Raw genomic sequence first — 23,257 nt, 5'->3', positions numbered from 1 at the left:
CATTGACTTCATCCTCCTTTAACTCAAGGAAGGGTAAAATCATGCGATGTATCTTCTTTCCTATTTCACACTCGAGATACAATTGAGTGATATTAAAATAAAGTCTTTTCGCAATTAAACAAAAAACATTTTGCTAGTTTAAAAGCTTAAGATTGTCTCGTTGCAAATAGATCGATTCATCCCTAGACCTAATTAACTCTTTCTCCTTTTGCTCAATCCACATCTTCCTCTCCTCATTCTTCGACGATATCCTGCTAATTTGATTAGTCAGGTTAGAGTTTGTGACACGAGTTTGGGTGAGACTACTACTTATACTAGAAAATTTTGATTTTTAGCTATTCAGTTCCTTTTCATAGTTAGTAATAGGTATTTTCAGAGAATCAAGAATATTTTGTACCTTCTTGATCAACTCATCACATTTGTTGATCTGTGCACTGACAGGTTTCGCAGCCAAACATCTGTCCTCTCGCTCCTTCTCATCTTCCAGCCCACCATCTTTTGTGTATCCTCGCATCTGAGATACACCTTCTGTCACCATCAAACACCTTCCTGCAGCATATTCTTCTTTCACCAGCATCGCCTTGCCATGAGTCGGTTTTCTCTCTTCTTCGTCCTCTGAATTTGTGGACCATACCTGCACTCCACCAAATTCATCATTGTCACTTGTATCATGTACAATCAAAGCATTCATGGTGTTATTATTAGTTGCTGATTTTCTTTTCTTGATCTCCTCCAATCGTCTCAGAAGGTTCGCTTCCTCATCATCCTCATCAACCTTCTCGGCCTTTTTCTTCAGCATGCAATCTTTGACAAAGTGATTCTCGCCTCCACAATAATGGCAATCATAGCCTGAGTCACCACCAATCTTTGACTCCTTCTTGGATTCTTCTGACGTTGAAACCATCTTTGGTTCCTCCTTCACTTTCTCAGTACTATAACTTCCCTACAAGTTTCGGTTCTTGTTGGCTGGGAACTTTCTTTTGATAAACTTTCTTGTATTTGAAACCATCAGTGCATACTCTTCACCAGTTAGATCATAGTCATCAAGATCCAATTCTTCTTCTTTTTCAACATCATTTTTTTCCTTTTGAAACAAGAGCTAATGACCCCAAACTTGAAACCACCTTAGTTTTCTTTGACAACACACTTTCATGGGACTTCAGAATTCCCACCAGTTTCGCCAGAGAGTATGATTTGAACTGTTTGTGTGCCTTCATTATGGACACCACCGCCATCCATTCGGGTCTAGGACCGTTCATGAAGGTGACCTTCTGTTCAATTACCTTCCTTTCGATCCCATGCTTTATCATCTTACTGAGAAGATGATTAAAACGATCAAAAGCATGAATGAGTTTTTCTTCGGGATTTTGTTTGAAATCACCAAATTCGGAAAGCATCAAGGTTTGAATCGAATGTTCCAGATCTTCATCAGTGGAATACAATTCTTTTAACATGTCCCATATCTCTTTAGCTATAGCACATGAACTCACCAATCGACACGTATCCAACTGCAAAGCAAACCTAATCATTCTTAAGGCCTTGATGTTGCACTGAAACTTCTCTTTCTCGTCCTGAGGAATGTCTTTCACATCATTCACGAGCTGATTGTACTCCTTTTGAGTTTTGACATTCTTTGAGGTGCTTGAGTGAGCAAACGGACCAATTGTGATTGCTTCCCAGATCAACTACCTATTATCTTCTGAGCTGGTCACATAATATTTGAAGTGGTGCATCCAAACTTCATAATCCTGAGTGTATAAGATTAGAATCCTTGACGTTGATCCGATACTATTGGAGATGTTGATTGGATTGGTTTGCGAATCATCCATAGACATTGTGATGAAGTTTAATTGATAAACTGTTTAAGATCAGACTTGTAATTTATCGGTAGAGTTAGATCGACAATCAATGAGATACGTCAATATGGAATGATGGCTCAATTAATAGCAATCAATATGGAAAAACCCTAATAATTTATTTCAACGGAAGAGATGTGTATGAATTACACAACCTCCTGCTCTGATACTAATTGAAGAGAATTAATCTCTAAATCGTTTAGATCTTTCACAGGTATGTTGATAAAGAACAAACAAATCAATCACAATATGACTAAGAATATAGAATCAATATGAAGCTTATGATTCAAATATAGTCACGCCTCAGCAGAGCTCGATAAAGAACTTCCACTGTAGAGACGAGCTAGGGTTTACAATACTTGATAATAAAGATAAGAAAAGCGTCCTCGACTAATGATGCATGCATGCACCTTAAATACTAAAACCCTAGAGTAAAATAATGCACAGTTGGATAGCCCCAAACCAGCTACCAAAACTGGGCTAAGGACCGAGCCCATGACACAACACTTATACAACCCAATATGAAGAATGTAATATATTATCATCTCATGATCACTCGTGATAAATCCATGAAGTGATTCAAATTAGAGTGGGTTTAGTCCAATACTCGAATCTTATTCCAGGATCACTCATGAATACTGCAGCTATGTCTAAAACACCTAGACAAACTATAGGCCCATTTATGATAGTCTTTCCTCAATGCCTATTTCCAAAGTATGATTGATTGTGGATGGTTTGAATAACCTAGTTATTCGGGAAGTCAAAACATGCAAAGTGAAACACAAGATTAATACTAATCCTATATGGCCCTAAAACTTTGAGTGTCATATTGATTACTCATTATTCATTGTATAATGTTTCGAATAATCAACTTTATACTTGAATTAAAACAATATTTATGCCATGCTCCAAGCATGCACACTATGTATACCTACGGTCCTTTCTTTGTGGAATAGATCAATTGAAAACATTTCAATGATGCACATTTTGCAATTCCAAATCCTTTTGGTAAATGTAAGAATACAAGATTCTTTGTCATTTAATGAAATCTATTAGATTCTAAACTTATATGCAATGATCCTCTTGTAATGACTATGCACAGAAGTCAAAAAGACTTGGCAGCGGACATTACAAAGTATTCCAATGGAGAGCAATTCCATGGAAATAAAGTCTCACATTCAAAGTACAATCGTTTGAACATCCTTCTCGCATTAAGTTTTTTTAATCTTACATAGATCTAATGAATAACTTCCACTTATGGAAACATTTCCATATTCCCATTTTGACTATCACTTCTGAACAAGAGTTGCCTCTTTCCAGAATATATCAATATGGTCCTTCCAAAATTAACATTATACTTCCAACTGTCCATGAGAACCAATCTTTGGTAAGCCTCTGATTGTCCTCGACAATTGCTTAATCATTCTAGTCATATATAATTCTGGTCCTTTTTCCCTCTTGATGCCCTAGGCATTTGATAGGTACATTTTATGCACCTATTTAGCATGTTTATATCCGTCCTTTTATAGCATTCTACTTCACAATTCTCGCATTTAGTTAATTATTAGGGCAATTTCATATTTCATTAAGAATGTCTAGTACTTCACCATTTTTGATTTATTTTGCAGGCATTATGGAGCATGGATACATGGAGCTTGGATGCTTGGAGATTTGGAGCATGAGGAGAAGATGAACCGGTCATTCCATGGCAAAAAACATAAAGATGGAACCCGAGTCATTATGCATTATTATCATAGCAAAGGAATATGGTTGAAACGCGATTCTTATCACACCAACACGGGTCGTGTTTGTCCTTTGTCATCTTATATTTGAGCAACATGACTCGTGGTGAATCTAGATTGAAGATGGAGCCAACAGTGAAGACTTTTTGAAATTTTAGCAAAAAGCATGGGCGATGCCAAAAGCACATGTTCAAGATAAGTGGCCATGCCAAAAACACATGGGCAAAAGGCATGGCCATGCCAAAAACGCATGGTCTTTTGGAAATTCAAAACACATAGAAATATTATAGAAAATGCAATCGATCCTATACTCGAAGCATATGGGATACGATTCATAATGTCTCACATAAAGACATAATACTTGACCAGTCTCTTGCCATAATGTTTCTATTTGCCATGTTCTCACAATTCAGACTATGAAGAGGGATGTCGTAATCATAATCGAATTTTGAGAACGCAATTAACATTTCCATATATATAATTTCCTTATGTTGAAACATTCCAACATAACATTCATATATATACTTGACTAAATTTGATTAAAATCTCAATCTAAGCTTTTAGAATTGGGATGAAGTATAATTTTCTCTCCCTTAATTATAGCAAAATAGCTTTTCAAACCTCGCAACTTTGCAAATTGAAACTTTTGTTTTCTATAATAAACTTTGCTAACTTGCATTACTTAGCATGATAATCATGCTCCCACTAACATGATGATTATATCCTTATTAGCACAACACTTATGCTCCCACTAGCTTTAAGATGTACCCAGAAATCAGTTGGACTTCTAGAAATTAATACTTGTTGACTTTCTTTCCAAAGTTCAAATTTCTGATACTTGATGCTCTGATAAGTCTTTACAAGACTTCTCAAGCCCATACACTTTTCGGATTAAAAAACACATCTGTGTGTTTGAACCTTTCAGAACTTAAACTAATAAGTCCTGAATGTTCAAACTACTTTCCATTTCTCACAATTCGAACTATGAAAAGGGATGTCGTAATAATAATCGAATTTGAGAATGCAACTACACAACTGCCAATTCTAATCCTTTAAAATCTACTTAGTGAAAGTGTTTCCTCACCATCTTTTTCATGATTCGGAGAGAAACCTTATGACACTTAGATTTTTATAGTGTATGTGTTCATATCCATATGAACTTGACAAAACCATAATCACAAGACAAGGCTAGCGACAAATCCAAGCTCATATGGACTGAACTTGTTCAATCTTAATTTCTTGTTGCCCTGTAGCACAAGAGCCTACCATCGCTTCCAGGTTGTTATGAAAAGAATTGAGAACTGATAGAACTCATATGCATAGTCAACATTAACTAGAATGGGCACAAAAACAAGAATATGTCAACACGATAGGTTACAAAACCTCAAGTCGTGTGCTAGTGATAAACAATAGGTTTTATTCTTGATTAGTTTTTGAACCTTTTCAAGATCTTTAAGACTCCCACTGACCTCTTGACATATACGATTCTCTTGTCAAGAACCATTCTTTGACAAAACAAATATTCAATAGTTGGTCTTTGTTTTATCCTAAACATCACAACTTACCAATTTCAAATGTACACGGGTAAGAAAACATTTTACTCTACATTTGAAAAGTGTTATGACTCTACGACTTGTTTTGGAATGAATTATGACTCATCTTCTAGATTTAACCATTTCAACAATTCACAATTCCTCTTCTTAGCCAAGAAAATGCACCAAGATGTCCTTAGAGAATCAATTGTGATATGGCTTTCCATAATCTTTAAGATGATCATAAAACATGATACTGAAGTACTCTCCCATCTTTTCAGATTGGAGAAATTTTTATCTTTCTACCTAATTTGATTCTTGTCATTCGTCCTTCCATACATTGAAACTTTTCCAATGTTTCAGAATTATAATTAAACTTGTAAGTACAACCATATTTACTAAACTTCAGTAAATCATGAAAAATAGCCTTATCGTTCTTTGTGGTGGACCTGATCAGCGCACAACCAAGCGTATCGGATCCCCTAGTCCTTCACTTGACTCACATATACATGTGAACAAGGCGTTAGTCTTAATTTCCCAAAGATGAAAATTCCCATTCATCACACAATACAAGTTGCATGATTCCAAGTTTCTATCCAACTGAAATTTGGGTGATGAGAATCTTTCACATGGATAGTCAACCTTAATTGGAATGGGCACAGAAACAAGAATATGTCAACACGATAGGTTACAAAACCTCATGTCGTGTACTAGTGATAAACAATAGGTTTTATTCTTGATTAGTTCTTGAACCTTTTCAAGATCTTTAAGACTCCCACTGACCTCTTGATATATAAGATTCTCTTGTTAAGAACCATTCTTTGACAAAACAAATATTCAATAGTTAGTACGTATTCTTATCAAGATGAACACTTCACACAATCGGTCTTAGTTGGTCTTTGTTTTATCCTAAACATCACAACTTACCAATTTCAAATGTACAAGAGTAAGAAAACATTTTACTCTACATTTGACAAGTGTTATAAACCTTTCTTAAGATTATGTCACTCGAGTTACAATCTTGGAGTATGACTCTAAGACTTGTTTTGGAACGAATTATGACTCATCTTCTTGATTTAACCATTTCAACAATTCACAATTCCTCTTCTTAGCCAAGAAAATGCACCAAGATGTCCTTAAAGAATCAATTGTGATATGGCTCTCCATAATCTTTAAGAAGATCATAAAACATGATACTGAAGTACTCTCCCATCTTTTCAGATTGGAGAAACTTTTATCTTTCTACCTAATTTGATTCTTCTCATTCATCCTTCCATACATTGAAACTTTTCGAATGTTTCAGAATTATAATTAAACTTGTAAGCACAACCATATTTACTAAACTTCAGTAAATCATGACAAATAGCCTTATCGTTCTTTGTGGTGGACCTGATCAGCGCACAACCAAGCATACTTGATCCCCTAGTCCTTCACTTGACTCACATATACATGTGAACAAGGAGTTAGTCTTAATTTCCCAAATATGAAAATTCACATTCATCACACAATACAAGTTGCATGATTCCAAGTTTCTATCCAACTGAAACTTGGGTGATGAGAATCTTTCCTTATTTGGTAAATTATGATACTACCAAAACAAAAGAATCAAATCCATTTTCCAATATTTTTATCAATGGAATCATATAAACAACAATTTTCACAAATTCCATTGTAAGGAAACTTAAAATAATAAACAAAAACTTTTCCTTTATTTATAAAAAGTTTGCGGAAAACTAGTCCTTACAATGCAAATACAAGTGAAATCAATGTCGTTATCTATTCCTAAGCAATCTATCATAACTCTTAGCAGTAGCTCAAAATTCTGATCTTTAGATCATGCGATCGAAATCCATCTCTTCACGATCAGAATTAGCTTATTCTTCCTTTAAGCTTCCTTTTTTTTCTTCAATTCTACAGAACATCAAAATGTGACCTAGTCACATCATGTAATAAGAATCACCAAATAGGAACTTAATAGAGTTAGATAGTGGAGTTTACCCGAAGCATAGTCAAATTCTTTGACTTTTACCATCCTGGTGAACTTTCAGGTAAATAGGGTAGCTTCGCAACCAATGCTCATTCTTTTGGCAATAGAAACATGCAGACTCTTTGGTAATGGTACACGGGACTATCTCAGACTTAGCCTTTCTCTTTACCATTGGGTCAAATGACTTGACCATGGCCGATCCCTTTCCATTGGGAAGATAAAGCTTTTCTGGACTTCTAATGTTACCATTGTCAATGTCCATGGAAGTTTGGGAAGTAGATCTTCCAATCAAATTTGCTTTACCAGTGCTCCAAATCATTGCTGATTTAGCAGCAACAAGCAAATACGTAAGATCAATAAGGGTCATGTCGTGATCTGTCATCAATGAGTAATTAAATAACCCAGTCAATAGCCAACTTCCTCGAGACTTCGACACCCAACTCTCCTAGCTTGTCGATATGTGACTTCATCTCCAAGATGTGAGCACATACAAACATTGCTTGCCAATAAGGATCGAGTGAGCTTGAAATTTTCAAGAACTTGTGGGTTATGGAGAATAATTGGAGGGGGTGGAGGAAGTGAAGTATGATTTCTAGTCCCATTAATGCACGATAAAGGGATTAATCTTTCACCTTGATCGCCATGTGGGATATCATCTTCATTAGGAAAGCTTTATCCAAAAGGATAAGGAAGACCATAGTTGTTTGAACTAGACATATATAAGGGAGAAATTCAAGCAATTTGATATAAGTCCTTAATATAACACCCAATATGAAATATTAAGGCTAGAACCCAACATAATATTTTATAACTTGGAAGAAGGATGTCGTAATACAAGCTACAAAATATTTGAAGGTAGGTAAATGATGATTTACTAATTTACACCATGTGAAAACGAAAAAGACTTTTAGGTTTTAAATAAATTGAAATTCCTAGATCCTTTGAGATTCATTAAACTATTCAATGGCATGGTTAGATCTCGATTGTGCCCTTCAAGTTTGTGACTGGGATGCCGAGGATCACAAACAAAGAGTGAATAACCATGCAAATTAACTTGGTACACTTAATGTTACAACCACCTAATCAATGTGTCAGTTAACCACACACGCTCCATTGATCTATGATTAACATCAAGCTACCCTTTGCCACACATTTTCAGTCCCAAATTAGTGTGTCGGTTAACCACGCACGCTCCACTAACGACTTAATAAGGTGCAAAGTGCAATTTCATGGGTTAGCATCAAATTCACATTTTCCTAAAGTAACTAAGATTGGGAACTTAATCAAGTTTAGTTACTTTATATTTATCATTATACTATTAATGATGGGAGAATTAACGTCCTATCCTACCCGTTCAGCTAACGACCCTCCACCAGTCAAGAAAACGGTGGGTAAGAGTGGACACCAATTAAACTGCCATTTTATAGGCAGTAACCTTATACCCCTTATAAACCGGCTTCGTGAATGAGGCCTACCAACAGTAAGGCTAACTTACTCTTATACATATATATATATATATATATATATATATATATATATATAAATATTAACCAATAATATTATAATAGTATAAGGGTTGAACTTTAAACTTTTAAAATTCTAGGGGTTGGAATTAAAGTATACATGGGGGTAACTTTACAAATTCCAAAACTTGAAGGAAAGTTTTAAACAATTCAAAAACTTTTGGTTTCCATAACTTATGAGTTTAAAGTGGTTTAATGAAAAAACTCTTCAAGTTCCATAACTTGAGGACAAGTTATGGAAGACTTTAAAATCATTTAAGAAAATAAGACTCTTCATTTTCATAACATATGGAACTTTATGAGTTTTAAAATTCTTGAATGACACTTTTCATATAACTTGAGGACAAGTTACAAAGCTCATATGAAGAATATTTTAGATCAAACTTTGAACAATAACTATCATCACACAACTTTCTATTGATAAAAAACAAACTCATAAACTAAGATAATTCATATCAAAGAAATTTCAAAACTTACCCTAATCAAATAAACTAATAGAAGTCTTGAAACTTTGACAATTATCTAATAATTGGATGAGAATCAACATTACCATAACAACAAAATAAAATTTTACGAACAAAAACATTTTGTGGTAATGATTCTAATCAAAAACTAGGCAAATAACTCGAAATTTTGTTGTCTGGACTGCCAACTTGTCGAGCCCCTAGATGCACTCGACGAGTCCAAGACAATCATCAAGCAACTCGTCGAGTCACCCAGTGGATTCGGCAAGTCCGGCTAACTGAATGCAGAAAATTCGATTTTTTTGCTTCAAAAACTATAATAACATCAAATATAATAGAAAAAACTCGTGGCTCTGATACCATTGTTGGGTTTTGTATACTATAACATCATATGGTCACATACAACCCTAAATGCCTTAGATCTATGTTTTCTCTAATTATACATGTAATGGTATTTCCAAAGCATTAAGCCTACAACTAGCATGCAATTGACATAAATAATATGAAACACTAGTTAGGATGACATACCTCTTAAGTATCTTGAAACCTTGTTGTATTTGGCCTTAATATCTTAGCACCAAAAGTATGAATGCCTCAAATGGCTCACGACTCACCTAGGATAGGTGGCTCTTGAGAAAGAATCTCCATGCACCAAAAACAGCTCCAAGAACTACAAGTGTAGGCATTTTTTAGCTATAGAGCACATAATTATATGTAGGATTCCAAGGGTCATGGGTATAACCCAAACCCATACCCATGGGTTTTATGATCCATGGTTCATGTGGCCCAAATTTTTATGTATCCATACATAAACTTAGTCCAACATGGATCATAAGCCCAACACATATAAATATAACTAATTACCATAATTAGTCCCCATAGATTTAATTAGTCTCTTTTGATCACCAAATTAAGTCCAAAGTAATTCTTGATCAATACTAATTAAAACATATGATTTCATATTAATATATTAGAACTTATAATATATTAATAAATCATATATAACCTTTTCTCAAGAGTCCATCCTAACAAATTGTCCTGGTGTTATGTAACCCAAATAGACCATACTACTTTTGGGTCGAGCACATACCAATAATAGTTTTGGGCTTAGACATCTAATCCAACAGTTGACTTATTGCAGAAGTCTTATACCACATTTCCTAGTTCTGACAATTTGCTTCAATAGCAATACCGCTAGTCCAAGTTCACAATGTTCCCTGAGCTCCTTACCCAATTACGATTGGATGAGAAAATAGCATCGTTTTAAAGAGAAATAACAATTCTCATCCTGTTAGGACAAAGGAAATTCCAATTCCCGATACTAATAATGTTTGTAGGCCTCAACCATGAAACATGAACAGATATAAGGGACAGTCCTCCTGACAGAAAAGGAATCATGCTGAGCGTAAAGCTCACCAAGCTAAGCAAGGTTTGGAATCTATATATGTACTAAATATCTTTGGTTCCTAAGAAACATTGTAATAAGAACAATAACAAACAGACCACTTGTCCCAACATAAGAGATCATGTTGATGAGAAAACTCTTTGTTACAAATGTGGTGGTTATGGTCATATGCAACGGACTTGTAAGGTTACTACTAACGAAGTTCAAATATATCATTTGGGGAGAAGAGCTAAAACACATATTATCGAAACGAACACCAATGAATTCTTTGAGGTCCCTGATTTTATGGCTCAAATGGAAGAATAAAGCTATTGTCCAGCTCCTGGATTATGTTTTTTCTTTTTTCATTTGGATTATGGTCGGTTTATCTTGAACATGTTTCTCGATATAATTTAAAGTTCTTTCCTTATGAAATTATTTTATACGTGTGAACGACTTTAAATTATTTTTACTTTTAGGCATGCATATTGGGTCGGTTGATTGTATGGTGATTGTGGTACAACCCACACTATCCTAAAATACAAAGATTATTTTATCAACATTACGCCTAAAGTAACTTCATTGAAAACCCTTTTGGTCCTGTCGACCCTAGTTCCCGGCTTAGGTAAAGCCCAATTTATGTTGTCAAATTGTATTGTTTCAACCATAAATGAAGCCTTATATTGTCCAAGTTCCAGTCAAAACTTGTTGAGTTTTAAGGATATTCGACAAAATATGTTTTACCTCGAAACTGCTCGATAGAATGGTATTGAATACCTTTACATTACCTCTACTCAGTATGACCAAAATCGTATATTGGAGAAGTTGAGATGTTTGTCGATGGTTTTTATCTTACCACGATCCAAAACATTGAAAGCAATCTGATCATTCGACAAGCCATCATTAATGAGGGAAGTTATATGTTACATCATGACCGTCTGGGACACCTGGGTCAAAATACGATGCTTCGAACAATGAATGCATCTCATGGCATCCACTCAGAGGAAAGACTTATGTGATTAATCCGAAAATCCTATGCAAAGCATGCTCGATTGGAAAGACGAATCTCAAACCACTACATGTAAAACCTATAAAAAGTGGTTTCTCATTTTCTTAAGAGAATTCAAGGGCATATTTGTGGCCCTATCCAACCAACATGCAAACCATTTAAATATTTCATGGTATTGGTTGATGCATACACAATATGGTCACACGTCGATTTGTTGCTCATAAGGAATGCTTCATTATCTAAACCCCTAACCTAGATCATTTAATTGAGGGCCCATCATCCGAATTATCCGATAAAGTCAATTCGACTTGATAATGCAGTGGAGTTTACGTCGAAAACGTTCAATGACTGTTTACTGACATTAGGCATTTATCTTGAACACCCTGTTACGTATGTCCTTTCCTAAAATGGTCTTGTAGAAGCATTTATTAAACTAATACAAATAATTGCAAGAACTTTGGTTATGCATATCTAACTTCCTATTTTCGCATGAGGTTATGCAATATTGTACGTGGCTGCATTGGTCCGTGTGAGGCCCATGGTCATCCAACCATTTTCTGCGTACCATCTGGTAACTGGATATGAGTCCGATGTCTCACATTTATGCATACTTAGGTGTTTAGTAAATGTTCCAATTGAACCTCAAAAGCGTTCGAAATTTGGACCTCAGAAACGATGGGTGATATACGTTGGTTATGAATACCATTCCATCATACGCTATTTAGAGCCCTTGACAGACGATCTCTTTAACGTTAGACATGTGGATTGTGACTTTGATGAGACAATCTTCCCATCATTAGGGGGAATTTTCACGTTAACGTTGATGAGGAACGATGTGAAATAATGTGGCATGTACCCTATATGTCTCATATGGATCCCTCGACTACACATGGTGATAAGGAAGTGCAACAAATCCTAAGTCTACAAAATATTTCTAATCATCTACCAGACGCGTTTAATGACTTAGAAAATGTCATGTGATCAAATATGCCTGCAAGGATAGACGTCCTTGTGAGACTTCATGTTGCATTTGAACATGTTGCACCAGTCATACCCACCGTGAAAAGGACGCTACCATCAGTTGTGTAGTCCACTGATCTTCACAAGAAAAGATGAAGATTGGCCGGTTCCAACGATGTTCTGCCTCGAAAAAGGAGAAATCTTGTTGCATTCGTTTTTCCACATGAGGTCATTAAGGATCATGAGAGTGTATTGGAGGAGTGTGTTCCCGATGAAACACCAATTCCTCATCATCCTGATAATCTAGAAATATTTTCCAAGTATGCTAGCTTAGATGATATTTTGAAGCAATATGAGACTATCATCGATGATGTGTTCATATACGCAGCGGTCACTGACATTATAAGGAATGATGACATGAAACCACGTACTATTCTTGAGTGTCAACATAGAATGGACTAGCCTCAATGGAAACAAGCAATCCTGATAGAATTTGATTCTTTAGCGAAAAGAAGAGTGTTCAGACCCGTTGCTCCAACAGCACCTGATGTTAAACCAATTGGTTATAAATGGGTATCCATAAGGAAGCATAATGAGAATAATAAGATTGCAAGTTGCAAAGCTCGCCTTGTGGCGCAAGGCTTCTCTCAACACCCTGTAATTGATTACAATGAGCCATATTATCCCGTAATGGACATTATAACGTTTTGCTACTTAATCAATTTAGTGAATGTGCAACTCATGGATATGGTTACAACCTATCTCTATGGGGATCTGGACACGAAGATATACATGAAAGTCCCTGATGGACTTAAGTTGACTGAATCAAGTAGTTCCAGACCACGTAACACTTTCTCGATAAGACTGAGACGTTCACTTTATGGATTGAGCTTTTTGGGCGGATGTGGTATAACCATCTAAGTGAGTACTTGATTAAGCTGGGATATTTGAATAAAGAGATATGCCCATGCATTTTATTATGAAATCCGTTTCAGCATATGCAATTGTTGCAGTTGTCCTGTTTCACATAACAAAAACAGAGTAAAAGAGTGAGAGAAGATGCAGGGCAATTTTTCTGTGTTTTATTCCTTTACAATGATCAATCGATTACAAGGATATTTATATAAGATACTTGCAACTAATTATCCTAGAAAGACTGCCTACTAACTTTCTGGAGCCAAACGTGGCTATTTACTTGATCATACCCCATTACTCCTAACAAAAAGACTGAATTGCCCCTGAATAAAATACATGGCTTTGACTTGGTTTGGATTAACACCAACAGCAGTCTATGTAGGTGATATGAATCTCATAGGAACCTCAAAGAGTTGTTTGAAACTGCTGAAATCCTAAAGAAGAAAGTCAAGATGAAAGATCTTGGGAAGACATGGTATTATCTCGGCCTGCAGAACGAGCACCGTAAAGATGGGATTTTCCTCCATCAAGAAAGCTACACCCAAAAGGTGTTGAGACACTTTAGTCATCAAGATGGTAAGCCTTCATCTACTCCCATGGTCGTTCATTTCTGTAGACATTAAAAAGGACCCATTCCGTCCAAAGGAGCACGGTGAAGAGATATTGAGCCTCCAGTGTTCATATCTGGGTGCAATGGGCGCATTATTGTACTTGGCCCAATGTACTAGACCGGACATCTCGTTTGTTGTGAATTGTCTTACTCGACACAACAATGTGCCAACACGCTGCCATTGGAATGTTATTAAATACATGTTTTGTTATCTTAAAGGTACTATAAATATACGTTTGTTCTATCCCTACATGTTATCGAGTGGATCAAGTCTGATTGATGCTCGAGATAACGTAACCCTTGTCGATAGTGTGGATGCAGGTTACTTATCAGACCCTCATAAGGTACATTCCTAATCTGCTTATGTCTTTACCATCGGGAACACGACGATATCCTACAGGTCTTGTAAACAAAATCTAGTTGCTACTTTGACAAATCACTCTGAACTAATCGCACTCTATGAGGCGACTAGAGACTGTGTATGGCTTCGAGTTGTAATTGGACATATTCGAAGTACATGTGATTTGGATTATGATTCTAATGAACTAGTTGTCATATATGAAGATAACACTATTGTAATAGACCAATCCAACTTGGTTACATGAAAGGGGATAACACTATACACATATCACCAAAAAATTTCTTTACATATAAAATGCATTTCAGAGGATTGAAGTGCAACATATCAGATTAGATAAGAATCATGTAGACTTGTTCACAACTCACTGCCAAAGTATTGTTTCTAAAAACATGTATCATTCACCTAGTTGTGTGTAAATAAGAATTGCATCATGACGTAAGCTTTGCACCCTATTGAGTGCATGTGAGGGGGAGCATCCTAATGAATTCTTGTCATCTTGTGTATTTTTTCCCTTTCGCTCAAGGGTTTTGTCCAATGGGGTTTACCTTGACAAAAAAATTTAATGAGATACTAACTATATCCCATTCTCACATATAATTTTTGAAGTCAGGGGAGTATCCAGTTGAATACTTATTAACCATTATGCATTCTTTGGTCCTTCGTTAGAGTTTTTGTCCCACTAGGTTTTCTCTAAACAAGGTTTTAATGAGGCACAACATATACGGTTCCTTCCCTTGATTAAAACATCCAGATCGTACTCTTTTGTCCTTTAACCATAGTTTTTGTCCCAAAGGGTATCTCTGGCATGTTTTTTAATGAGGAGAGCATTTGATGGATTGTCTGAAGATACAAGATGAAGAAGTACATAGATGATTCAACATAAATCTAATCAACCAAGGGGAGTGTTGTAACTCATTTATATTGGTAGTGATTGCTCATATTTATGTAGTTCATAACTAACATTTATGCCTTTAGAGGTTACCACCTTTGGTTCACCCACTCATTTCCTTATATAAAGGATTGTCATGTACTCTTGTATCACATATTCACATGTCTAATGAGTATCTTTGCATAATTTGCCTTACAACATATCCGATGTGAATTTTTTTTTGAGAATCAGATCCAAAAATGACACAAAATTCGACTTCAAATTATTAATTATAATAAACGTTATCAACAACTAATTTGTAAAGAGGTGTATTAATCATAAATATATTATAATGTCATCATGTTAGAGGTCATGATTTGATAAAATATTATAATTTTTCATAAAGAAATAAAGATTTAAAATGGAATTACAAGTCGCAAAGAACAGAAGAAAAAGAATATATCTACCCTAATAAATAAAGATTTTTTTTTGTCACATGTCATATTTTTATTCATTTTATCTCATGTAATTTTATGGTTATTTTAAATTGATTTTTATTCCACATATCATTTTATGGTTTTTCTATTTTATTAAACTCAACATATTATTTAAATCTAATTATAAATGCATATCAATTTCATAAATGGACTTTCCTTATAATTTCAAGATTATTAAATTAAAGTTTCATTAATTTCTTTTATTTATTTATCTAATTTAAATTGAAAAGAGAAAAAAAAAACACTTTAATTTTTATAATTCAATATTGTTCTTACTTTTCTTATAAATTCAAACTTTTCAAATATTTTGAATTTTATATTTAAATTTTTTTTTTTAAATGAACCCATGTAATACATGGGTCTCACACCTAGAGATGGCAAGTACCTCGAGAGTACCTCTATCTCATCCTCCGTTTGGTGAGTTGCGTTTCTCTTACAGGATTTCAGGGATTTGTGTTGGGACTCAACGAGTTGGGGAGCTCCAACTCGTTGAGTAGAGATTATTTATGAGGACGCGGGATTTGGAACCTACTCGACGAGTTGGAAGGCCCTAAATCGATGAGTAGGCGTTGTAAAGGAAAACCCTAATTTTCAGGGGTTTGTACCCTATTTAAAGAACTTATGGCTTATTTTTAGCCTCTTTCATCGTTCTTACAGTCCAAAGAGAAGCCCTAGACGTGTTTTGTTGCCTTCTTAAGTGTGTGTGAGCTTTGGAGAGTGAATTTTGGGCTATCTGGAAGGAGACTTGAAGGGTGAAGACTTTGAGGTGAGGAGAAGGCTTTGGATCCGGCATATACCTGTTGTTAGCATCCATTTAAAGTTAAAAAGTTGCTACCTTGATCTCTTTTTTCTTAGGTCCCATCTTATGGAAGAATATGACCACTTTTGATGCAAAGATAGTGTCAAACTCGGATTTGGACTTGTCATAAGGATATGGTTCCAGATCTGGACACCTCTAGGTCTTTCATGACATAAAGTTGCTTCTTTAACTTAGTCTAATCCCTTTTCCATGTCCTAAGTGTTGTATGAACCCTACTTTAGCATTTTAGCCATTTGAGACCACGCATGCACGTAAAGTTTGCAACTTTACGTGGTAACTACACCATAAGGGTTTGGATATGTAGTTTGGAGCCTTGGATCCCACTGGAAAGGATTGAACACAGAAAGGGTTGAAGGAACTCGACGAGTTGCTTAGACAACTCGACGAATCAGGTAGGGTTTTCCCGTTTTCGGGATCTAGAGTGATTTTGGTGAGTTGATTAAGAGATTTCGGTCAAGAAATTTCGGTTTAGAGTTTTCGGCCCTTGGACATGAAGGAAATTGACGAGTTAAACAAGTAACTCGACGAGTTGACTCGGGATTACTCTGAAGGAACTCAACGAGTTACTCAGGTGACTCTGCGAGTTGACTCAGGATTTCGGTTGTATGGACTATGAAGGAACTCGACGAGTTATTGGATGTACTCAACGAGTTGAGGTCAACATGGACTGTTGACCTTGACTTTGACCAGGATTGAATTTGAGGGTATTTATGGTATTTTGGGATTATGACAAGTTAATCACATGATGATTATAGGCAGTTGAGTTGGAGCTGTGCGTTGGGATTTATCTGATCTTATCTTATTAGTTCAGCATTCACGAGAGGTGAGTCTCCTCACAATACCAATAGGTCGAAGGTACCAAGGCCGGCCCATTTTGTGATATGTGGTACACTCGTTGTAGTAGAGATACGTGGTATGATATTTAGTTATGCTAAGTGTTATGCTAGCTATATATGTGATACTTGCAGGGAAGACCATAGGGGGAACCCATAACACTTGGATGTAAGACCATGTGGGGGGGGGGTGTGGCTTTTCAAGTAAAGACCATGGGAGGAGCCCATGACACTTGGATGTAAGACCATGTGGGGGAGCCCATAGCTTTCCAGCTAAAGACCATGGGAGAGCCTATGACACTTAGGTGTAAGACCATATGGGGGAGCCCATGACATCCTGGAGTAAGACCTTGGGAGGAGCCTACGACATCCTTATATGTTAATATGACCTTGTGTGGGGTATGCTCTGGGGAACTCACTAAGCATTAACTTATAATTTGTGGATTTTTTTCAGTTACATCTAAGCCTAAGGGCAAGGGCAAGGCTTGATGACGCGGCATGCACTCTCTCTTAGGTGTCTTTACGAGACACTCTAATGTTTAGAATAATATTGTTGATTATATGAATTTGAAAACAAATGTACTTAAGATTTTATGGTATATTGGAAATGTTTTTGACTAATTAAAAATCAAAATTTTCTTTTGAAAATTGGGTCATTATATATATATATATATATATATATATATATATATATATATATATATATATATATATATATATATATATATATATATATATATATATATATATATATATATATATGGTCTGGTTACGGTGAGGACTGCGAGGACAATTCTCCACCTCCCATTTGATCAAGGCACAAATGTCAAACAAAAATACTTGGTTGGGGCATTCACATGAGACCCACGTCCGTTTTAACTAATACAATCTCGAAGATTTAATCACGTATGGCGTTCGTCCATTGAACGTCATTTAAGTGAGTTTTATTAATGATTTTGGTTTATTTTTATTTTTATTTTTCGTTTAAAACAATTTAAATAGATATATGCTCGGTTTTATTATTTTTAATTTTTTTAATTTTTTTTACTTTTTTGTTTTTTTTAAATATATTATTTTTTTTGTTTTTTGAAATATTTACTACATACTTGAAGATACTAGTGTTTCTCTTTATTTATTTATTTTGTTTTTATTTTTTAAACTAAATATCGGTTTCAGTTTTTAGTGTTGAACAATTATAAAAATGTTAAATAAGAACAATACTAAGGTTCATAAAATTTTGGATCAAATTATTTTGAATCATAGTATTTTGAATCTAATCGTTTTTTATACAAAAAGAGTTATGGATCATTATATATTTTGAATCATAAAAGATACAATTGTGAATAATAAAATATTTGAGTCTAAATATTTTTAGATGATAACAAATTAAGAATCATAAACAAGTTGAATTTAAAGTTATTTTTTATTCATCAATATTTTGAATTATTATATTTTGGATCATATTATGTTCAATATATATATATATATATATATATATATATATATATATATATATATATATATATATATATATATATATATATATATATATATATATATTAACTAATATTTCTTAAAATTAAAAATAAGTACATCAAAAACTTATTTTTGAAAATTTCTTTTTACAAAGTTACTAGTATATTGAGTAAAACATCCCTCAAATTTTTATGATTTTTGGAGAATTTTTTTTCTAGGTATATATATATATATATATATATATATACACACACACACACACACACACACACACACATATATATATATATATATATATATATATTTAAAATTTTCATGATTATGCTCATTTCGTAGAGGATTAAAATTTCAGAACTTTAGTTTTTTCAAAAAAAAATTCAAAAAAAAAAAAAGTTATGACCAAAAAATGAAGTTGGTGGAAAATAACCCCACCAATGAGGGTTTTATATGTGACATAAAGAGATAGTAGGGGAGGGAAGGATACACGCTCGAGGGATTTTTTTTTTTTTTTCACAAAATAGCAAAAATGGTCTATGTGATTGTTAAAATTATGTGGTTCGGGTCTAAAAATGTTTAATGGTGTAAAAGTGGCCCAATTTTGGATATTTTGTTCATTTTTTGTACAAAAATGTTAACTTTAATAGCTTGGTGGTTAACTTTTTTATAAATGATAATTTTACCCTAGGAACCGTTTCTGCAATCAAACTACAAGGACCATTTACGCATCTCTTCTTTTAAATTTTATTCAATTATTATACATTAAATTTTTTTTTTTAATTTCGTTTTATTAGATTACTTTTTTATTTATTATTTTATTTATATTAATAAATATTATTTTTAATATATAATATTTATATAATAAATATTACTTTATTGGATTATTATTTACATTGAGTTAATTTTTTTTTAATTTCTTTTCTAATATATTATTTCTTTTTCATTAGATTATTATATATTAGTAAATATATAATATTTAAATATTTAAAAATATTACTTGATTATTAATTTGTTTTAATATTTTTATTAGATTAGTTCTTTTTTATTGGATTATAATTTACTAACAACTGCTATTTTTAATCTATAATATTTATATATTAATAAATATTATTTTAGTGTATTGCTATTTTAATTGTTTTTAATTTCTTTTAATTTTTTTCTTTATTATTGTAAATCAAAAAACCCAAAAAAATGTCACATACCCTACGTCTTCTAATTTATTATAAATATTTTGAAGATAACATATTTTTGACAACATCACCATCATCACCTAGTCCGACAGTAGTGGGATGAGTGAGATTTTTTTAAATATATTAGGATTGTGGTGGTGGTGTCTAAAAAACAAAGAATTAATCCAAACAATATGGTGACGATCGTGTGATGAATATCTTTGGAGTGTGTGTGATGGGGGAGACATATAATGTCAAACATATTGTAAATGATTGGGTATTATGACAGTGGACTTTCAACTGTTGTATTGTATAATTATATTTGGTTTGATAATAAAGACGGTGTAATAGTCAACAAAAATAAGTTGATTGATGTCAAATCCAACTCTCGACTTTAAACTGACGACCCTTTTTGTTTAGCATCACACACGGAACAAGTGTTTACACATCGTACTCTTCAATGAAAAAGGAGACGAAATATAAGTGGACGGTTATCAAGACAAAACAAGAGGGTATTTGAAGTCATTGAAGCTGAAATGGAAGCATATAAAATCTTTTAGGTTGAAGAGCGATTTAAATCACCCCTTACTATAAGTTGTGCGAAACGATTGTGCCTAGCCTCAACTATAAATACGTATGACCAAATATCTAATGATGGGAATGATGGATATGGGGAGGAAGATGAAGAATAAGAAGATTTTCAAGATGGAGTTGATAAAAATGAGTTGTTTTACTTAGACTATTAATATCTTTTGGTTATTTTTCGAATTTCACTTTTATTGGATTAATATATTTTTTTTTTGGATAACACCACTACCACTCTAATTTATTTAGAAACAAACTCACCCATTCCACCATTGCTGAACTGTGTGATGGTGTTGATGATGTCCAAAAATATAATATCTTCTAAATAATTAAACTAAATTAGGAGATATGGGATGACAGAACCTTTTTGGGTTTTTTTTATTTCAAATAATGAAAAAATAATAATACAAAAAATAATATGTATTAATATATAAATACTATATATTAAAAATGATAATTACTAATAAATTATAATCTAATAAAAAACTTAATTTAATCAAAAAGAAATTAATAATCCAATAACACGTAATATTATATATAAATATTATATATTTATTAATATATAATAATCAAATAAAAAATAAATAATGGATTGAAAAAAATATATTAAAAAAATAAGATAATTAATAATCTAATAAAGTAATATTTATTAATATATACATATTATATATTGAAAATAATATATATTAATATATAAATATTATATATGAAAAATAATATTTATTAATATATAATAAAACAATTAAAAAAAGTAATATAATAAAGAGAAATTAAATAAGGTAGTTAGAAGAATTATTATATAATAATGGAATAAGATTTTGAAGAAGAGATGGATAAACCGTATACTATTTTGGTTGCAGAAAATGTTCATAATTATAATATTGTCATTTTACTAGAGTTCATAACAAACCGTTGAGGTTAATATTTTTAGACCAAAATTTTTAATTTAAAAAAACAAAAAAAATTACGAAATTTTCGTTCTTATTACGGTCACTTTAGAATTTCATCATGGAAATGTTTAATTGGTTAGAGATAAAAATGTTTAGCGACAACATTATAATTTCACTTTCCTTAAAAAGTTAATAGTACATGCTTCTGAAAAAAATAAAAAATTTAAGCACTTTATATTAAAAATGTTTTTATTTTTTCTATTGCACAGTTTAATTGTTATTGAACTATATACCCATCGTTATAATTGATTTTAATCCATTGAATTTCAATTAAATATTTCACCACATTTAATAATTATTTTAAATTAATATTTGTAATGCTTTTACATTAGTAGATTGGAAAACATATCTCAATTTTATAGTCAAGACGATTATTGGTTTAGACACACAACTAAACAACCCTAAAAGTCTAAATCTAATACGAATTAAATTATTTTTGCCAACATAAATCTTTAGTTTCATACATCAATAAAGAACCACTCACAATTATATTAGTTTGTCTACAAAATATCATGAATTCAAAATTAGATATTCCAACCACTTTATTATTATTTCTTTTTCAAAGCAACTAACATTTAAGTATGCTATACTTAAGTTTTATCCATATATGAACGAATCATTATATTTTCTTTATCCACCACTAAATTTCTTGTAATAAGAAATCATCATCTACGTAAATAAAAATATGTAAAAAAGATTAAAAAGTCATTTACTTTAATCTGCACCCACATCATTCCCCCATATATTCTTCCACAATTTGAATTCCTCCTTATCAACATCCTCTATTGGTGCACTCTCATCGTTGAATTTGTACTTAATCTCTCTAACTTTTTGAGTCCATCCTTCCGTATTCCCAATGCCCCTATGGATAAAATGATAACAAAATCTTTTAAAAACAATAGGACTATCAAATGGGTACACTCCTACCCGTTCTTTATATGCAAGAATAATCTGCATTATGTTAATGTTGTCGAGTATAACCAATTCGATTGCTTCTTTGTTGGTGGCTTTGTCTTTCATTTCTACATCATTTGAAGATGAACTTTCGTCATAGTATTGTGGGTCAGCTTCCATCATGGGAGATCAAATGGCAGTTGTTGAGATTGAGAACGAGTAAATTTTTTGGTTGAAATTTGTTCTTAAATTGTTGTTTTTAAATTTAAAATATCTTAACATTATGAAAATAGCATGAAAGATGTTATTAGGAATATCAAGCATTAAAATTTATTTAGTATAGTTAATTAATAGACTTTTGGACGTGCACTTGCATTAATAAGTTGTGATATTTGGTTTTAAAACAAAGATTAATTATAGTTTTGATTATATATGTAATAAGTAATTACATCAGAATATCAATTTTACATACACTAAAGTCAGCAAAAGAAGTTGACTTTTTTCTTCTTTTAATCTGCTTGGACTTCTAATAGTGACATGAGGTGATGCGAATATGAATGTGTTTAGGTGCATAGATTGTTGTTTTAAATCCACACCACCTTTTAATTGATTAGGATATTTAAGCTACTGTTCAAAAACATTCTTTTTCCAAAATTGATTTTGGGAGTATAATGTAAAAACTAGGTCTATTATGTTTCTTATGAATCTAATTTCGGTTATCTTTTTTTAATTTTGTTTCCAACATCTAGCTAGTGATCCGATAAACTTCGATCAGATCAATTCAATATGGTTCATTTTAAATTAGATCATCGGCTTCATTGTGTG

Source organism: Lactuca saligna, chromosome 9 (assembly GCF_052625555.1).
Source record: "Lactuca saligna cultivar CGN05327 chromosome 9, ASM5262555v1, whole genome shotgun sequence".
Lineage (NCBI taxonomy): Eukaryota > Viridiplantae > Streptophyta > Magnoliopsida > Asterales > Asteraceae > Lactuca > Lactuca saligna.
This window is presented reverse-complemented; position numbering follows the sequence as displayed.